This window comes from Triturus cristatus, chromosome 4_1, assembly GCF_964204655.1.
Source record: "Triturus cristatus chromosome 4_1, aTriCri1.1, whole genome shotgun sequence".
Taxonomy (NCBI): Eukaryota; Metazoa; Chordata; class Amphibia; order Caudata; family Salamandridae; genus Triturus; species Triturus cristatus.
Genome location: NC_140585.1, coordinates 1,271,597,257 through 1,271,619,272, shown reverse-complemented (window position 1 = coordinate 1,271,619,272; position 22,016 = coordinate 1,271,597,257). Strand labels below are relative to the sequence as shown.

The following is a 22,016-nucleotide window of genomic DNA, read 5'->3' as shown; positions in this document are numbered from 1 at the left end:
AGTCGTCGATGACATTGTATTCTTGTACAATGTCCTCCAATCAGAGAGCCCCGTGAGATGTTTTTTTTGAAATCCAAAACCAAGAGCCAACATTTTGGATTCCAGTTCCAGGCAGTTCTACCCAGAAGTGAGCCTGGGGAATGTGCGACCCCCTTTCCATGACTCCACAGCCCGCCTGGGGGTCATGCTCCAAAGATTGAAGATCTCTGCTCTAGACAATGAAGATTCTTATTTATTTATTTTATTTATTTGTGGGTTTGTATAGCGCTAGAATCGACTCCAACTGGAGTATCTCTGCGCTTTCTGGAGCCGGTAGAAACAGAGGAATAATAGGAGCTAGATCTCGTTTCTGAACAACACAGTCTTCAGGAGTTTCCTGAAAGTGAGATGTTCTTTGCACTGTCTCAGATGAAGAGGAAGTCTATTCCATAGGGTAGGGCCTACGATAGATAACGCTTTACCACCGTGTCTAGATTTCTTTGCACGGGGAATCACCAGAAGAAGACAGTTACTGGACCTAAGTGAACGACTTGGAACATAAGGAACAAATTTGTTCTGAAGATAAATAGGTCCTTGTCCATTTAAACATTTATGGATCAAGCAGCATAACTTGAACTTAGATCTCTGGCGAATGGAGAGCCAGTGCAGTTTCTCCAGAAGAGGTTTGGACGCAGTTCTTGGAGGAACATTAAGGACAAGACGAGCCGCGGTGTTTTGAATGACCTGAAGCTTGGCCAGCACATTTTCGTTGGCAAAAAGCAACAGGCCATTGCAGTAGTCAATTCGACTCAGAACCAATGTCTGGACCAGAGTTCGTCTGAAAGAGTTCGGTAGTAAGGGAAAGACTCTGCGTAGCAGGCCAATCGTATGGAAACAAATTCCAGCAGTATGGTTAGCATGCTGTCCAAATGACAAGTCTTGATCCATCCGAATCCCTAAACTCTTCACAACCTGTTTGGGTTCTGGGGCTACTCCCAAATCGGGGGGCCACCAATCAGGGGTCCACAATAGTTTGGCTTCTCCAAACAGCATTAGTTCCGTCTTACTGACATTGCATTGCAGGAAGTTGGAAGACATCCAATTAGCCACCGCCTTCATGCCCGCAGAAAAGGAGTTTTTAATTTCTGCGGACATGGTCTTGAAAGGGAAGAGGAGCTGCGTGTCATCAGCATAGGATACTGGAATGAATCCATAGCTGCGCATCACTCTTGCCAGGGGTGCCACGTAGATGTTAAATAAGGTAGGGCTTAGACAAGAGCCCTGTGGCACCCCTTTCGATATCTCCACCTCCGCTGATCGGTACGTGTCCATGATCACTCTCTGGGAGCGCCCTGATAGGAAGCTCTTTAGCCAATCAAGGGCTTTATCCTCAATACCAGCGTTCGACAACCGGTCAATAAGAATGGTATGGGACACGGTGTCGAACGCTGCTGAAAGATCTAAAAGAACTAGGATTACTGAGAAACCCTTGTCCTGATACATATGTAAGTCGTCTGTAACAGACAGCAAGGTAGACTCTGTGCTGTGTTTCGGCCTGAACCCTGATTGTGAATAGTCCAGGCCGCCAACAAGTTCGATATGATTGGACAGATGACCATTAACATATTTTTCGATCAGTTTCCCTAAGAATGGTAAAAGGGATATGGGCCTGAGATTTGTTAGATCGGACCATGGGATAGTAGTATTCTTCCTAATAGGCCTGATAAGAGCACGTTTCCACTCTCTTGGGACAGTGCCTGAGCCCAGAGAGAGATTCACCAACCTTTGGATCATGGGGCACAACTCGTCAGTCAGGACAGGCATAATCCTGGCTGGGATGATATCGTCAGGGCTACCACTTTTAATCCGTGATACTAGTGCAGATGTCTCTTGTAAAGAAATGGGTGGAAAAAAGCTTAACATAAATTTATTCAGATTGGGGTCAGCATCTATTCCCAAGGGTGCCATATCTGTGGTCAGTTTGTTATTGGTGCAAACTATTTTGTCGTAGATAGTATCTATCTTATTCGTAAAAAAGCAAGAGATGTCGTCACACAGCTGTTGGGATGCAAGGTCCGAAGATTCACAAGCTGCAGGTTTAACAAAGGATTGTAGAACTTGGTACAAAATCCTTGAAGAGTTTCCTGCAGCTGTGATTTGCGATGCAATGTGAGTCTTGCGGGCAACACGAATGGCTTTGTGGTATATAGATAGTGAGTCCCAATATTTATTTTTGTCCTCGATCAAGTGAGAGGTTCTCCATCTCTTTTCAAGTTTCCTGGCATGCAATTTTAACGTTCTAAGGTGATCATGCTAAAAATCATCAAAAGCTGTTCAGTTGTCATTATTATGGACATAACTGTATTCATAGCACAAGCAGTTAAAAATATATAAATTATTATACACCTTAGGAACATTGAGGGGCTCCACCCGTAAATAGTCCCCATTATTGCCAGGAAAGATTCAGTTATTTTAACACTGATGACAGGCCAAGCCCATTTGCCTTTTGTTATTCACAAAAACCAGAAAGACTACAGAAAATGGGAGTACAATTCACAGGTTTATATTTCTGCACAAGTTATGAAAACTCTTGCTGTCAAAGGTTAGGAATATTCAAAAGAAAATATAAATGCAAAAAGTATTTGGGGTACCAAATTTTGGCAATTCAAAAGTACAGAGGCTTTATTTAGAGCATGCAGAATATCCAGAAAAGTTATATTTTAAACCAATACAATCCTGCAGACAACATGCATGCGATGATGCAAAGGATTGTGTTGTATGGTGTTTTCATCCACTAGGGAGCTAAAAACACCATCCATTGCAAAAGTTAATTTGACACAATTCCAGATCTGGGAAAGGAAAGAAAGGATTACTCATGCTGATTTGAATACTGTGATTCAAAATGTTACTTTTAATATGACAGTGTTGTATTCAGATAGAATTACCCTATGGTGAATAGATATTTATAGAGCAGATCCTTGTTAGAATACATACATACCCCTATAGCAGTAACCACATTTAGGGCCTCATTACGATGGCGGTGGAACCGCCACTGTCAGGCCATCCCTGGCAGTCCTACCGCCATCGGACACTGCTTGACCGCCCGCCACAGTACAATGGCGAGCGGATGGTAGGTGGTCGGAGAGACCGACCGCCACCGCGGATCCGTCGGTCTGTCAGAGGGACTTGTATCCCTACAACAGTGGAGGTGCCCGCTCAGGCACTGCCATAGGGATTACAATGTCCCCATCCTCCTGCCGTTTCAGTGCGGTTAACCCGCCATGAAAAGGCAGACGGAAAAGGACTTTGGGGGCATCTAGCCGGCCCTCTTTCCCCCCTTGCTCCCGGCCTTGGGTTCTGGGGGGAACCTATGGTGCCCCCTACATATCCCTGCACCATGTGGCAGGCACCGCATGGTGCAGGGATATGCAAAATGTGTATTTTCAGTACTGCGGCGTGGGCTTTCAGCCGGCAGCACACGCCACACTACAAAACATACACATTGCTACCACCTTGAAGACGGTTGCATTGTAATTGCTATGGCGGGACCGCCTACAGCTAGGCAGGTGGTCTCATCCCGATAGGATGGCGGTCGGACAATAATTTTTGGGGCCACTCCCTCCCCCATGACCACCTCCTCAGATTCCCTCAAGACCACCAGGAAAAGTGTCCCTAATCTCTCCATAGCCTTTCACTCACATTTCATTTGGTTTAAAGCATGGTAAAGGCTGACTTTACTAATAAGAATGTATATCTACCCAAACAAACACTTTTCAGCAACATTAGGAATAGATAATGAAAGACTGGGAGAAAAAAACAGACCTATTTTATGCAGTTTGCATACAGGTCTTTGATGACAGATCGTAACAGTCACTGTTCTATATTAGAGTTGCATCTTATAAACTGTAGAAACAAAAGGATCTTTGTGACAAAAGCAGTAATCCACTCAACTATCCACATAAAATATAGACCTGGGATCTGCATGGTACGAGTTCTTTGCAGCAGGCATATTAATCCTCTGTGCTACTTTATGGCAAGTCACAACTGCCTCTAAACAAAACTCCGATGTCTCTCTCTAGCAGGAACTTTAATCACAAGAGTTATCTTGACATGTTTAATGCTGCCTGAAAACTGGACGCACAAAACACTCTGCAGAAGATGTTTTTAAATCATAAGTTACTGCTAAACACAGCCCCCCCCCCCGAGGTCAGCGCCTCCTCCTCAGGTCAGCGCCGAGTGGGGCCGCCCCAGTCCCACTGCCCTACAGCCGTCACCGCTTCAGTATGTGTGCACTCAATCTTTAATGGCAATAACCAGACCAATGTTGTCAAGCTCAGCTAGAGCTGTTCTGCAAGATATTACAGCTACATTATCATCAGCCCCTCTGCCATCTGCAGGTTCAGAAGATCATTGTCAGCTCTGATGTCTGGGAGAAAGTTTCAGTGAGGAGATTGCATCATGATGTGGAAGTAACAGTTTCTTTAAAAAAAAAATAACTATAGGAAAAGCCATCCAGGGGGCATTTTGTACCTTTTCACTTTTTTCTAATATACACAGTTTTGCACCCAACTGCAATAATGAATTAATTAATATAATCCCCTAATTTCCTTTATTTATCATGGCGCATATGGTTTTGCAATTGTTTACTGTTAGACATGTCAGCCTTAGAGTGGTCTTCCCTCACCCTTTTTGCTGACACTCCCCCCCGTTTTGTTGACCTAGTTTTTGTTGGCCTTAGGACTCTGCGCATTTTACCATTACTAACCAGTGCAAAAGTGCTAAATTTGGCTTACAACCAATTGTCGCATTTAAATTACTTGCAAGTCCACAGTAAAGTGGTACTACATGTACCCAGAGCCTGTCAATTAAATGTTACTAGTAGTCCTGCTGCACTTATTGTGCCACCCACTTAAGTAGCCTCTTAAAAATGTCTCAGGCCTGCCATTTGCAGCTTGTATGCATTTTTAAACTGCAATTTTGACCTGGCAAAATAAACCTTTTTTTATGCACACAAGAGAAGAAAGGGGAGTGAGTTACTTCCCTTCCTTTCATTCTCCCTACCGACAATACATTAATCACCTGCCCAGAGGGCAGCGAATAGCTGAAAGGCAGCGTAACACACTTGACGCCCATCAACCCCTACCCCAGTTTGGAAGGAACTTTGTTGAAACCCGGGTTGTTCCTGAGGAAAATTTCACCAGTGGCAAGTAGGGCCATGATGTGAATCCCTATCCCCATTCCTTGGAAATTCAGGAATGTGGGGTGAGAAATAGGGTACAAGATAGTGAGATCCTTATCCTGACGAAGGCCCATGACCCCACGTTCGACTTGGGGGCCAAAACTTGTTGTATACAGGGGGTATGAGTACTAATAGTCTGAGTACACCCTTGAAAATCACTTTTTAATCCTACCAAGAGGTATGGAATAAAAATGAGTGGACACTCTCAGAGGTAGTTTTAGTTCTTTTATTTTTTGGGTGTTTGGAGGATCCAAGCTTTTAATGTTCTGGACCTAAAAAATATTTGTTTCGCTGCAGTATGAATGTTGCTCTGCGCCACAGTGTTGAAGCGTGACCTATGATGAAGCATGAGTGTGTGAGGGCAGTTTTTACACCATGAAGTGTTCCCCAGGTGAATGTTTAGCGGCTTCAAGATATATCTATTTTTCCCCTTCATTTGTCTTGGGTTTGATTAAAAAAACCTTTGGGCATGCCTAAACCTTACTTTTTAATACATATGTCACCCCTAGGGCATGCACCAAACATCCCATAGTGTTGGACATGTACTTTTAAGTTTTACAAGTTCTGGTAGTAAAAAACTCTTAAATGTATTTTCACTACTGCAAGGGCTACCTCTCCGATAGGATAACATTAGGTTACCTTAATACATTTAATAAGTGATAGCTATTGATTGGGAGCAGGTAGACAATTCATATTTTATGTTGGAGGAATGTAATGTAAAACCCTTTTTAATGATAAAGTAGGATTTAAAGTCACAGTGTGAAACTGCCACTTTCAGAAAGTTGGCATTTTGTTGTCCTAACCATTTGGTGCCTGTAGCCTTTCCTGAGTTACAATGCTGGGTGCAGTTGGCCTTTAAGTATTCCTCCCAGACAGTATCACAAAAATGGGTCTGGGTGTTGAGAGGATGGGGGGGTGGAGCCCTCACCTACCACACTATCAAAGGCACTTGCTCAGCTCTCACATAAAGGACTTCACAATAGCCTATTGTGCCCCCACATAGATTGGGACCAGGGCTGGGAGGTAGGAAATTCTAGACATCTCTATAGAACAAAACTCCTGAAGCTTCTCCCACTTCAAAGGGGGCACCAGGTATAAAAAGGGGACTCACTGACCCACTCTTCAATACCCTCTGGGTCCTGTGGAAAAGCAGAAGTGGGACGCTCTGCTACCTTGCTGCTTGAGGTCTACCCTGCTTGGTGAAGTGAAAGACTTGACCTACACCCTCCATCCCAAGCTAAAGTGGCTCCAAAGCTCAGCTGGCTGACCTGCTGTTCAAAGCTACAGGGACATAACAAGCTCCGGAGGCCTCTGTGCAACTGCCCAGCTGACCTGCAACTGGACTTGCCTGAGCCCTGCTGGAGTGAGTTCCTGATCCCCAACAACAAGGATTGTGTCTGTTGCCTGAGGACTCATACTTCCCTCAACCAACAACCCAATTTCTTACACTTTCAAATATTAATAGTGTGTACCTTTATTATCCTTCCAGGGATGCTATCCTTCCAGGGATGCCATAAATATTATGTCTTTTTTCTCCTGAGTATTCCGCTCTTTGAGTTACATGTGTCAATCAGTCAAAAGTGAATACATATGAATAATAGAAAGAATATTTAGCTTGTGTTATTATGTTCTTCATGTTGATAATCAAGTATTGCTTGAATATATTCATAGTATTTTTATTTAAGTGCATTTCTGTGCTGTCTTGCAATATTGTTATTGATTTCTCATATGTTTGTGGAAGTTTGTTAACTATGTGTCTCTTTTATTGTTGTTGTTCAAAAGAACACCGTCTTGCAGAAGGAAAATAAGTGAAAAGACATCAAGCCACTCTCTGCTAATTGTTTATACTGAGAGTTTCGATAACAGTTAAAAAATGCTAGAAAAGCTGAGCAGCAAGAAATAAGTGTTAGTGAGGAGATCTTTACACCAGGCGACTGCAGGACAGACTGTGCAGAATCATATCACTGATTCTTATTTAAAAGTTGTGGAGAAGCACTTAGCTGTCACTCCTCTGCTGGCTGAACTTATAAGTACAGCAGACCTCAAGTGTCAAGAATAGCTACTCCTGCTAATATAGTGTACAAAAGTCCTTGTTCAAACAATATACAGCTGTGAACCATCTCTGAAACTCGAAATAGGCTTTATTATCTGCTGTACTATCTTAGCTTCTAGAAGCAGCAGAATGTGGATAGAATTGCTATAAGTGTATAGTCAAAATAATGTTGGAGCATTTCCTCTCCTTCACGGTTTTGGTAAATGTTGCTGCTACCATTTTATTTTTCTTAAATTTATTAAGATTAACGTGGATTTACCGCGGCCCTCATCCTCCTGGACCTCTTGGCCGCCTTCAACACCGTATGCCACCACACCCTACGCACAAGCCTCCACAACTCAGGGATCCACGACAAAGCCCTGGACTGGACCAGCTCCTTCGTCATCGGCATAACCCAGAGCGTCCGCCTCCCTCCATTCCGATCTAAAGCCACCAACATCATCTGCAGTGTACCCCAAGGATCATCCCTCAGCCCGACACTCTTCAACGTCTACATGGCACCGCTCGCCCACATAGCCCGATCGCACGACCTCAACATCATCTCATACGCCGACGATACCCAGCTGATCCTCTCCCTCACCAAGGCCCCCACCACTGCCAAAACCAACCACCACGAAGGAATGAAGGCCGTCGCCGAATGGATGAAGAACAGCCGCCTGAAACTGAACTCGGACAAGACGGAGGTCCTCATCCTCGGCTCCGCCCCCTCCGCCTGGGACGACTCCTGGTGGCCAGCCACACTGGGAGCTGCACCGACGCCCACCGACCATGCACGCAGTCTGGAGTTCATCATAGACTCACTGCTATCAATGACCCAGCAAGTCAACGCAGTCTACTCCTCCTTCAACACCCTCCGCATGCTCCGCAAGATCTACAGATGGATCCCCACCAGAACCAGAAGGACGCTCACCCAAGCCCTCGTCAGCAGCAGACTGGACTACGGCAACACCCTCTACGCGGGAACCTCGGCCAAACTCCAGAAATGACTACAATGCATACAGAACACCTCTGTACGCCTCATCCTTGACATCCCACGCCACAGCCACATCACATCCCACCTGAGAGACCTGCACTGTCTCCCCGTCAACAAGAGGATCACCTTCAAGCTCCTCACCCACGCTCACAAAGCACTCCACAACACCGGACCAGCATACCTCAACGAACGACTCACCTTCTACACCCCGAACCGCCAGCTTCGCTCCGCTGACCTCACCACCGTCTCCCGCATCCGAAGAGCGACGGCTGGCCGCAGATCGTTCTCCCACCTCCCCATCCACCTACAGCAGACCCAGGACCTGCTGACCTTCAGGAGACTTCTCAAGAACTGGCTGTTCATGCAGAAGCAGCACCCCCCCCCCCTCCCCCCAGCGCCTTAAGACCCTCATGGGTGAGTAGTGCGCTTTACAAATGCATGATTGATTGATTGATTGATTAGAATTCGTATCATGTACACAAGACTAGGTTTTTGATTTTTAATTAAATCTTTAAAATGTGTTCCTTTTTTTTCTTGTGTTGTTGAGTGTGTTATTCCCTTATACAAGGGACTTTGAGATTCGACTAACTATCCCCATGATGTCTAATGGGATTGATAGTTACCTGAAACACATCACACGCAAACATTGCTCAGTGGGTTGTGGGGTGTTTGCAGCCCAACTGGTTTTCTGTCTTGAGTTGGCACATTGATTGAGTCCTTAGTGCCAAGGGGTCTAGATAAACTAACTGTGTGGTTCTAGAATAATCTAAAAGATGGATCAACTTGGGGATGAGATAGCTATCCCCCCTCCCACTGCTCCAAAAATGCAAATACTTGTCGCCATTGAAGAAGTGACTCCAGGCAGAAGGTAAGTTAAAAGATCATTAATTCGATGCCATCTCCAAGCCCTTCTGTCTGCACCTCTGTCTGCTCACACAACATTCTAACACTACATTCAGGTAAGGAAACATACCAGCTGGGCAGAGGGCAGCCAGACTGTATAGAATATAAGGAGCCAGGCACATTATAACCGCTTTCACCTGTCTCAATTAGATCGTGTGCCAGGGATTAAATTTGCTTGGAAGCCCACCTGATTGCCCTCCCTGACAGACTGATGGGTTCCCCCAGTTAGGTATGGACTGTTTAAAAACAATTGACATCCCCTGAGCGCACAAGAACTTCTGAGGGCAAAGGTTGCAGCTGTTTGTGGGTGGAAGAAAAACAGAACATGGCCAACTTGCATCTTTCCAGACCTTCCCAGACAGAAATTTACAATGTGATGTTATTCCTGAAGGGCAACATATGGGAAAAGGCTGCTTATGACAGAGGGTGCACTTCAAGCTGGACAGCAGTTGTAGGCTCCCAGTCTTAGCTGCATCAGCCTCCCTGCCCATCTTACTGCATGACTGCATTGGTTTTGCGCTGAACTGGGCAGGTACTATACTCACTGGGGAGGCCACCTAAATTTCGATTTCTGGAGGCAGAAGCAGCAGCAATGTATTTTCCTTAGTTCTGGGAGTATAGCTCTTATCACTCAAACAGAAATAGCCACTTTTCTACGTTTATTCCTCGTCTTCCTCTGTACAGATGTACAAAGCTCCTTAAAGTAAAAGTTCAATGAGAAATGGTTACATTTTATCCAGTCTTGTGGCAGTCGGCGTGCAGCCAATGATCCAAACAGATTCAAAGCTAACCCCAAACTATGTAGGGGTACCAATCCTGACAAAATTAATTTTCTGTTCAGGTTTGCAACCAGTGGCGGCTTCTACGCTAAGGCGGAGGAGCATCGCCTCACTGCTCAAAAGGGAAAATAAAATGATAACAACATATCACTATTATCATTTTATTTTCTCTCCTTTAGTCAGTGGTGGGGCAGGGCAGGGCTGGCCAGGGCAAGGGAGGAGTGGTGTGGCCTACCAAAGTGCGCATGAACTGTTTGGCTGGCCCTCTCGGGCCGACCAAACAGTTCATGCACACTTTGCATGGTCCTACCAGGCTGTATTACACAGTCTGGTCAGGAACATGTACAGGCTCCCTGTTGCAGTCTGAGCGCTGATTCAAAGCGCGCAGACCAAACACAATGCTGCATTTCAGCGTTGTGATAGGCTCAGGGGAGTTTGTCTGCGCGGGTGCTTACTGTTGCTGCCAGCCGGAACAGGAAGATTACCAGGATGAAGACAGAGGAGAGCAAGCGGCCAGCTGTTCAAGGAAAGTCCTTTTTTTGTACTGTATTCCTCCCTTCAACCCCGCCCATCCCTGCCCTACCACCCTTGTCCGGTAGCAGCCGCTACTGTTTGCAACAGCTTGGTCACAATGTGCCAGAAGGCAGTTTTCACTCTATTAACTTTATAAAACTCACTGGTCACTGAATTACTGTTGGTTGGGTCTTCAAGCTCTCTCAAGATGGGAGGGATGTGGTCTGACTTCTTTGCCTCTCTGACAAGCAGGGCAGCTGCATGCAGGATGGCTTTTAGTTGGCCAAGAGAATGTTGGTCAGACCTTTTAGTAAGGCATTTCCCTCATCCAGGTGTCAGAGGACTGATGCCTGTATGATGGCATTGAAACAGGTTGAATGTATGGCTTCAGTTTCAATTGAAAAACTATCTGGAATTTGGTGGGGTTGGCTAGTTGCGAGATATGTGTCAATGTAGTCATATTCTGATCCAAGGTGACCTGCACATGTTTTGCTAAAAAGAACAGGGTTGGTGTGCAGTCAAGCTGAGGTTGTGAGTGAGTGAAGGAGAAATATGATGTCACTGCAGGTAAATTTAGGGGAAAAAGTTCATCCAGGTTCAAGAAATGTTCCACACATATATTCAGCATTTCAATGTTCTCTGAATTAGAGATTTTCATGCATACTAGGGTATCGTCTTATCCCTTTCAAGTTTAGCAATGAATCGCGGGTATTTATATACATATTTAATATAAGAGGGAAAGGATTGAACACTGAGGTAAACCACATTAAAACTGGTATTTCTGTGACCGGAGGTTATCAATTCTCACAAACGTCTATTTAGACGTGATAAAGCATTTGAACCATCCATCCATTCCCATTCTGTTTGTATTTCCAGTAGTGTAGCAAGGTAAGTTGTGTCAAATAATGCTGATAAATTCAACAGCATCAGCAAACATTCTAGCTTGATCTAGGGTTCTAACTCCCTTTAATGCATTTATACTCAAAATCAAACAGATGCAATTCTTTTCACAGTGAGTTTTACTGGGATGGGAGAATCAGAGGAGCCGAACAGAGGCCTGAAGGGATAAGGTAAAATAGCCGCTCTGACAACCATTAAATGTCATGGAGCGGACTACATCTTTGGGTATCCCACCTGGCATGTACCCATTCAAACATGTACACAAAATATATAATAAATGCAAACTTGGGGTGGAGGAATGGGGGTGAGCAATCATAACCATGACTCACTACAGAAATTTACCAGGGGGAGCCAGTATTCTGTATCTTCACTAGGGTTCATGTAAAAGGCCTTACCCCACTTCTTCAATTATCTTTTAATTATCTTCCACCTATCATTATCAGTGGTGTGGCCTGGTTAAGGATGTGGTACCCATTCATGCTGAAAGAATTACTACACATGGGTATCCACTTGTCAATCAACAGACTCTTGAACTCTTTTGGTGTACATACAGTGTCATTGTAGAGCACGTGCAAGGAGACTTGTGAAACCAGTCTCCTGCATAGGAAAACAGAGTCTGTCAGGTGATACGATGAGAAGTAGGTTGTCGCATAGTCCAGTACCCAGGATTTTTGACACTTCATGGGGTATCCAATAATCCACATTAAGTGTTGATGACCGATGGGAACATTGAGTTAAACATTCACCTCTTACATCTCCAGTGATCTCATGGTCACAAATATTAATCCTGGCCAAGTTCAGCTTATACTTCCATCCATTTCAGGTTGGAATACTGATCCACAATAAACTGACTAATAGTAAGGGATATTATCTAAAGCACCCAGAAATGGCAGAAATGTGGAATGAAATGCTATCTAAGTACACGTTATTATTATTATGCTCCAAAAGGGAGTTTAGCCACAACTACTGCAACATTACAGCCCAAAATGGGGCATCCCTCCTTTCCAGACTTTTAGGGTACCTTACAGTAGGTGGATCCCCAAGTGTGAATTTCCCTACTCCCAAGCCCCTATGGAAGAGTTTTTGTATCCATTTGTTTGGACCAGTGTAACCTTAATTTGCAAGAAACATACTTGCCATGAAAGAACACTAAGACATTGATGAGAATGTGAGAGAGCAACTGAGAGGCAGCAGCGTCTCTCATCCATTACAAATCCAACTCCTGGACTAGCAATGACACATGGTAAAAATGATTGCCCTAGTTAGCTACTGGGTCAGGCTCAACAAACATATATCGCACCTGGAGACACTGGCCAAGAACTCTCTCCATCTTTATTCTCACTACATCCTAGCACCCAGAGTTCTTGAGTCATTGACTATTAGAATGCCCCATACTGCACGCCAATGGTCACACTATGGCAAGAATCCACCAGCAGGGTGCATTAGAACTAGCCTCCTAAAGCATATGACCAATATCCTCTTTGAGAAACTAGATCTGTTGCAGGAAGATCTAGTTTTAGTAACATATTCCTTTCAATGTCAATTTAAGATAAGATAAACACTGCCCAGATATGGCTCCATGTAGAGTTCCCCTATTTACACACCACCATTCCATTTATTTCATTTAATTTCTGTATAGAAATGCATAGGGCACAGTGAGCTAGCAATGACTTCTGGGTATAAAAATTAGACTGATCCCGGCCTTTAATTCATATTGCTGTATGGAACTGTATTGCATTAGGATCTATCAGACATCCAGTTCTAACCCCATACCTGTTTTCCCTCTATATAGCTTAGATAAAGGCCTTCAAACATTTATGAGGATCCCCCCCCCCCAAAACTGGAGGAGGTGGAAGTGAACATCATGGTCGTCAGGTCCACAAGAAAGGAAGGTGCACTCTAAGTGAGGTCAGTCGGAAAGCGAACATTATCCAAAAATCTTCTCTTTATTAGTGTAGTTTGGTTAAAACCAGCACACAGCCAACGCGTTTTGTTCCCTAGTGCCACGGGAACTTCGTCAGGGCTTCTTTGTAGTGTGTCTGCACGTGTGTACCCCAAAAGCAACACCAATGATCGTCAGTGTGCAGAGTCTCAAAATCGGATAGTCTCCAATGTATGATCAAATAAGATCTCAAATAGAATTCAATCCTTCAAACCGTAAATTTTCAAAGCGTGTGTCATCGTACGGACAATATACCTTGGTTCCCCTGGATTTGTTTCAAAGATAATGTGTGTAACCAAGTCAAGGAAACTCCAGACCACGCGCAGTAGTCCTCTGTTCTGAATACAGGACTATGAGAAACTCGTATGTAGATGAAACTCCTCATGAAATATATAGAGGGTCCCAAATAGCAAATGAACCGGAGAGCCCCAGGGCGTTTAAGACAATCCTTAAAGCGCAGTATTTAGCTAAAATAGCAAGTGAAGGTCCCAAATGGCATGTTAACCACGGTGCCCCCACATGTCCTCCTATTGTTGATAAAGGGTCCAGGACGGCATGGTAACCGGTAGAAAAATAATACGGTCGTCAGCTTCTTAACCGAAGTAGAAGTAAAGACCGCTACGCCTTGCTGTTCTTAATGACAATAATTCAGAGTAATTCTAAGGAAGGAAGGCAGCGGAAATGTAGTCTGAAGTGAGGGGCATTCATGTAATAAGGGTTAATTGAGGGGAACAGATGTGAGTGGATGTAAGGCTGCTGCTTGGCATTAATCTGGTTTAAACCAAACCATCTCATACTTCTTTGGAACTTAACGTTCTATAGAAATGCCTTCTGACATGTTACAATACCAGGAAGAAGATGGGAGCATGCAACAATGTTAATGAATTTGAGCCATATTTGCTGAACACTTTTCCAACTCCACATAAATATGTTAATGAATCTATAAAATGTTTGGCTCCCAGTACAACTGTTTACCTCTGGTGTTCAATCTCTGATGTTGGACAGAGTAAGACATGCCTGTGGGCATTTGTAGAAAATAGTGGCACAAACACCTGACCTACAGAGAACCGGCCTTCGCTTGTAACAAGCATTTAAAATTCGGACACAAGAAAATGCTTTTTGAGAGGCGAAGTCTCCAGGGGGTTGTGAAGCCCCTCCACTCCTCAAAAGTGGTACTAAATACCACATTATATTGCATCCCTCTGCATATATGGTTTATTGCATGGCATTTTTCATGTTTCAAAACCAGGATTCAAGGGTTTGAAATTGTTCAGTAAAATGACACTAAAGAGGCCTTATAGAAGATTTGTTTCCATCTGTGAAGTAACTGTAGTATGCAGTCTGTGAGTCAGGAAGCAGTGTTCTTCTCTTACCTGTTTTGCTCTACTGTGGCAATAAATTTGAGCTTTGTACTACTAAAAAATTTGTGAACGTGTATTTGTGCAGTTGCACTATATAACATATCATTGGACATTTGACACATGGAGAAGTGTGGCTCAATGGCTCAATGGTTAGAGCGGCAGACCCTGATGCAGAGATCTGGTTCGGGACCAGGGTTCAATTCCTCCCTCGGCGGGTCTTGGGCTCAATTTCCTCGGACCTGATAATTCTTGCGTCAGTGCCTACTCTAATCATGGGTCCCACTCTGCAACTCTGGGCAATAGCTTGCTTAATCTCCACAACGGCCCCAACAGTGCTGGGGATGCCTGGCTTCACCTTGGGGGTGCCCAGGAGTGGACATTTCACAGGGAAAGCCAGGAAGGGTTCCACAGCGGTATGAGTACAAGTGCCAGGACACCCCGTCGCTGGGGCAGCAGTGCACTATACAAGTACAAAATTTCAATTTCATTTAATTTATATTCATTTCCATGGTATAAATATGTGTGTGGGGGAGGGGAGGATGTGTGTGTGTTTAATTGTCTTTATTACTTGTTCTTTCTCTTTTAAATTAAGTCACTTGTGGTAAATAATTTAATTACCGGGACTGAATTTAATACGGAATCTAAGAAAAACATAGCTCAGTAAAATAAGAGGCAGAATCCGTGGTATAAGAGGTTTCTGAATGGGCTTTATTCCAAATGGACGACTCGAGTCGTGGCCCTCATGTTCCGTCACCACGGGGGTTCAGGAAGTGAAGTACAATACTTTATTGACAGGAAATTGCTTTTATAGAACATACATTACAATGAAACCAATGTAAGAGGCGTAACAATTGATAAGGAAGATAATAATTCACATGCGTAGCTGAAAATGGGCGTAATGAGGAGTAAAAAGAAACGTTATTGATTATGATGTCATATATAGGTGGATCTATAAGATAATACTTGGCAGAGATGCGCGCGCAGCAGCATGACGTGTAATTGACGTGCAACTAGGGGGTGAAGGGGACTTGACATTTAGCTCTATATGTGGAGACAAGAAGTCTGGGGGGTCAAGTCAACCTAATCCCAAATCATATCTAACATCCTATGTTTAGAGAACTATGTTATCCACAAGGAAGGACTCTTGGACAAAATCTATTCTATACTGACTGTGTGTGCGTGCACAAGCGTCTAAGTGTCTCATATGAGATGCAAAGGGCAGAAACCTTCCATGGTAACGGGGCTATGAATTATTTGCATGAAGACAGAGAGGCCGGGCCCTTTGCTCGGTAGCTAAAGGAAATGTTTACCTAAACTACTAGACAGGAATGCATCGGCTGAGGAGCGAAGCAGATAACTCGAAGGTGAAATACAGTTTTTGGCAGGCAGGCGAAACCGGCCGAGGCAGGCACCGTTAGCCGCACAGGGAGTAGGACAAAGTTCATGGATACAGATGCGAGCTCACGCCGAAGCTGTCAGAGACAGAGAGCAAGGAAAGGCTTGATGGCAGAATCAGGCCTACTCGTCTGAACTGCAAAATGGAGTAACTGGGCCATATAAAGTCGGTGGCCTTTCATACTTAAGAATCGAATATCCAGCCCATTCATGGCGGATCTGACAGAGGACATGTTGACGGTGGACGCACATGTGTTTGCGTCTTAAAAACTGGAACTGGAGGGAACATACATGTACTTGTAACATGCACATAGAACCGTTGGGGTCCAAGATAGGGGACATAACTGATCATAAAAATCCATATTTCCACATTCCCTCCTTGTCCCCTACTTGCCCATCAAGAGACATCAATCTTCATTAATCCATCGATCTGTTCATGGAGCTTCATTTGCTCTTCTTTCTTCTTCCGGGATCTTCAGTGAAAACCTTGATGTGGAATACACGATGTGGCACACAGGCCACAAATCGCTGGTCCACATTGCAGGCATAAGCAGCAACTGAATAGTATAAGAAGGCCAATACCTAGGAAGGATAGAACTCTCCATCCCCAGGCTGATATCACACTCCAAAACCACCCGGACCAAGTCCAAGTGCCTGGATTCTGGTGTATCTGGCTCACAATCTTATGAAGGCGAGTTATAGCTTTATATACAGATAGCGAATTTTCTGGTATGAATACGCAGCAGCTTGATCCGATGACCCTACAAGCTCCGCCCCTATCGGCCAGGATGACGTCAAGGACAAGACGATTTTGAAGAACAACAATCCTCATCGCAGATTGCTCCTCTGTCAAGTTGCCTAGGGCGGCAATAGTTTCATTTACTACAGCTTCAAGAGTCCTAGTTAATCTACGTATTAGCTTACTATTTGAAATTGTACCTATATAGGGAAAGATGCCTTTATTAAAATCTACATACTTATCCCATGCCGTCTCAGTGTAATCGACAATTGGGAGATCTCTCCGCTCTCTATTGTGTACTAAATGAATATTTCTGTGATAATCAGGAGGAGCTAGGAAAACAGGTGGCAAAAGAAATGCAATGTAACAGGTACCATCCCAATTTAGAGGCAGACGCATATATGCAGTCTGACCACATATGAAGTAGTAGTGGCGAGAAGCTCTAAATGAGGATTTGCCTTGATCACTGAATTCTACTATAGTAGTGCATTTACTATGGCCCATATGTATGGAACCAATTTTTCTTACACACAATTCACCTTTAGCTGGAAATACTGACATGGTGGGCAAAACTAGTTCAACTTCGGATTCGACATTCAGAATCATGAGATTAGGTGTAAAATTACCTAATCCATATACTTCATTTTCTAGATCAGTTCCTGTTCTTTTGGGGCGACCCTCCTTGTCAGGGTAGCAGACTTTGAGTAAAACTAGGTTCAGATTTCCCCATACCCAATGGTCTTGATAAACTGCTGTGTCTGAGTCTATGGAATTGATTAAACTAAACCATGCTCCACAGGAGCCATTATGTGTAAACGGATGTGGAAAGAAAGGCAAAACTCCCCTATAATTCTGATAGGGAGGGAGTCGGCCACACACCCAACAATTAGTAGCATTACTAGTCTGATGGGAATGATGTAACATACTAATGAAAGTGTTATTGCGCAGCGCAAGTCTATAGGACAATTCATGCGGGGGTAGGTCACTAAAAGAATGTTCATCAGTTACATTGAAAACATGTTTAGAAATAGGATAATATATATGCAACAATATACTTGCAGTGATTATTATAAAACTCAAGAAAAACAAAATTAATAACGTTACTATACAATGGCTACGTAGTGATTTACAATACGCATGTCGTTTCAACATTTTTCGCGTTTTTCCTCGATTCAGGTCTAAGGGATACATGTCGGAGACAAATTCAACCGCTTCACCTTGGAGAGGACTTAAACAATCAAATCGTCCGACGGTTTAGACCTGAGTTTCAGTTTGTAAAGTTCTTGACTACTGGCCTCAGCCAAAGGTAGCTTTGAGTCAATGGGTGAAGACACACGAGGTGTACTATTTACATCCGAAGGAAGTCCATGAAATTTCTTGATATGGCTTGAATGTACCCATCCTTTTCTGCCCTCGATCTTCACGGCTGTCCTTGTAGTAAGCAGGACAAGTTGAGGCGTCTTCCACCTCGGCTCCAGCTGAGTCTTTCGGTCAAAATTTCTCACTAGAACGAGATCCCCCGGAACTACGTCATGGGGTTTCACCTCAGTGTTATCAGGAAAGGCTGCAGCCACCTGTGAACGACAAGATTGTAGTGCAGACATCAAGGAAGCCAGGTAATCTGTCAGCATATTACAGTCAACATCAGTTATTTTACGGGGTATAGGCGTCCCCCACATATTCGGTGGTCTTCCAAAGATCACCTCATAAGGGGATAGCCCTGTTCGGGAGTGTGCTACCATTCTCATGTAAAAGAGTGCAACGGGTAAGGCTACTACCCAATCAACACCTTTCTCCCTACATATTTTGGACAATCTGATTTTCAAAGTTTGATTATGTCGTTCCACAAGACCTGCTGCCTCGGGGTGTCGGACACAATGGAACTTCAACTGATATCCTAGCAAGAGTGAAACATGTTTCATCAGTTCGGATGAGAAAGGCTGGCCGTTATCTGAATAGACAACACGTGGTAAACCGTACCGCGGGAAGAATTCTCGAACTAGCTGCTTGGCAGTAGTCGGGGCAGTTTAATCTGATACTGGGTATGCTTCAGTCCAACGGGAAAGAGCACAGACAACTACGAGAACATATTTGAATCCTCGACATCGTTCCATCTGGATATAATCCATCTGGAGGACTTCAAAAGGGTGATCAGGAGGCTGAAATCCGCCCTGCTCTACGGGGATGCTTTTACCTGGGTTAAACTGACAACATATCATACAGGTACGGACCTTTTGCTTAGCTGCTGCTCGTAAATGTTTGTTGAACCAAATGTGTTGAATGCTGTCTAGCATAGCTTTCTCTCCTAGATGTGCCGGGCTGTGAATTGTAGTTATGATAGCTTGGACCATAGAGTCAGGAAGAAACCATACAGATTTCTCCTTCGTCATCCATCCCTGGTCTGTTTGGATCCCTCCTAATTCAGTCCATTTCTTTATTTCGTCTGCTGTAGCATGTGTCTGTATGTCAATTACGTCAAGTGCGGGATCCTTAATCGTCATACAATGTGTCGGTGTCGGAACTATTGTCTTTGTCATGTCAGATGTGCGAGTCTGAGCAGTCTGTTTAGCTGTTCTGTCGGCTAAATCATTGCCTTGAGAAATGATATCAGTGACTTTCGTATGTGCTTTGCATTTCATAATTGATATAGCAGTGGGCAGATGAATTGCGTCTAACAGAGCATGAATGAGGGACCCGTGCTGAATGTGGGTGCCATGAGAAGTTAAATAACCTCTCTCTCGCCACAGCACCCCGAAGTCATGTACAACTCCAAATGCATAACGTGAATCAGTGTATATGTTAACTTTCTTATTTGTGGCTTGAATACAGGCTTGTGTCAGAGCAGTAAGCTCTGCTGCTTGGGCTGACAAGGTATTTATACAGTTTGTTTCAATGACTTCAGTATCTGTTGTGACTGCATACGCGGCCACTAAATCTCCTGTACTTGTTCTCATACATGATCCATCTACATACAACGTCAGGTCTGGATCTAACAATGGAACGTCTGTTAAGTCTTGTCTGGGTTTCGTCGTTATTGTAATAACTTCAACACAATCATGAGCTAGTGGGTCTGTTCCGATTACAGGTAAAAGTGTAGCAGGATTCAATGTATTACAACGTCTGATTTCTATATGTGGCTGAAACAATGTTAGTTCATACCCAGTAAGTCTTGCTATGGTCAAGTGTTGTGTTTGCATTCGGTTCACAAGAACCTCTACTGCGTGTGGTACTTGTACTGTCAACGGATGTCCTAACACTATGGCATCGCTTTGTCTGATTGCTAAAGCTGTTGCTGCCACTGATTTCAGGCACGCAGGCAAAGCCTGAGCTACGGGATCTAATGTACTAGAGAAATAAGCACATGGCTTGCGTGATCCTGCTTGTTCCTGAGTGAGTACTGACAAAGCAGTACCTTCGCGTTCTGTAACAAAGAGTGTAAAATGTTTATAATAACATGGTGTCGCTAAAACAGGTGCTTGACATAGAGCTTTCTTTAAGCTTTCAAAAGCTAGTGTGTGTTCCTGAGTCCAAGGGAGGACAGTCGATGTGGCTGCCTCCTGCGTTGTCAACTGTGTGGTAAATAAAATACCGGACTGAATTTCATACGGAATCTTAAAATAAAGTAAATAGCTCAAAATAACAAGAGGCAGAATCCGTGGTATAAGAGGTTTTCTAAATGGGCTTTATTCCATTCAAAATGGCCGACTCGAGTCGCGGCCTTCAGGTTCCGTCACCACGAGGGTTCAGGAAGTGAAGTACAATACCTTATTGACAGACATGTATTTTTATAATAAGTGCATTACAATGAAACGAATGTAGAAGGCGTAACATTTGATAAGAAAAGTGACAAAACAGGTACGTAATCGAAACTAGGCGTAATAAGGAATAAAAGAAACATGATTGGTTTGCATTATCAGACATAGGTGGATCTATAAGATAATACTTGGCATAGATGCGCGCGCAGCAGTATGACGTGTAATTGACGTGCAACTAGGGGGTGAAGGGGACTTGACATTTAGCTCTACATGTGGAGACGAGAAGTCTGAGGGGTCAAGTCAACCTAATCCCAAATCATATCTAACATCCTATGTTTAAAGAACTATGTTATCCACAAGGAAGGACTCTCGGACAGAATCTATTCTATACTAACTGTGTGTGCGTGTACAAGCGTCTGAGTGTCTATATGAGATGCGAGGGGCAGAAAACTTTCCATGGCAGCAGGGCTATGAATCACTTGCAGGAGGACGGAAAGGCTGAGTCCTTTGCTTGTGAGCTAAAGGAAATGTTTTCCTAAATCACTAGACAGGAATGCATCGGCTGAAGAGCAAAATAGATAATTCGAAGGTGAAATACAGCTTCTTGGCAGGCAGGCGAAAACTGGCCGAGGCAGGCACCGTTAGCTGCACAGGGAGTAGGACAAAGTTCATGGATACAGATGTGAGCTCAAGCTGAAGCTGTCAGAGGCTGAGAGCAGGGAAAGGCTTTGAGGACAGAATCGGGCCTACTTGCCTGAACTGTAAAAATGGAGTAACTTAGCCATATAAAGTCGGTGACCTTTCATACCTAGGAATCGAATATCCAGCCCATCGATGGCGGATCTGACAGAGAACATGTCGACGGTAGACACACATATGTTTGCGTCTTAGAAACTGGAACTGGAGGGAACATACATGTACTTGTAACATGCAGATAGAACCGTTGGGGTCCAAGATAGGGGACATAACTGACCAGGAAAATCCACATTTCCACATTCCCTCCTTGTCCCCTACTTGCCCTTCAAGAGATATCAATCTTCATCATTCCATCGATTTGCTCATGGAGCATCATTTCTTCTTCCTTCTTCTTCCGGCATTTTGAACGAGAACTGTGATATGGAATGCATGATGTGGCACACAGACCACAAATCGCTGGTCCACATTGTAGGCATAAACAACAACTGAAGAGCATAAGAAGGCCAATACCTAGGAAGGATAGAACTCTCCATCCCCAGGCTGATATCACACTCCAAAACCACCCGGACCACGTCCAAGTGCCTGGATTTTCGTGTATCTGGCTTACAATCTTATGAAGGCGTGTTATAGCTTTATATACAGATGGCGAATTTTCTGGTATGAATATGCAGCAGCTGGATCCGATGACCCTGCAAGCTCCGCCCCTATCGGCCAGGATGACGTCAAGGACAAGACGATTCTGGAGAACAACAATTCTCATCACTGATTGTTCCTCTGTCAGATTGCCTA

General features: G+C 44.0%; 1 protein-coding gene across 1 annotated transcript in view; it reads right to left on the bottom strand.

Moving 5' to 3' along the window:
- The window catches only part of PDE1B (phosphodiesterase 1B), a 1,345,653-nt gene that overhangs the window by 827,907 nt on the left and 495,730 nt on the right, over positions 1-22,016 (bottom strand). The gene's annotated exons all lie outside the window — the stretch shown is intronic.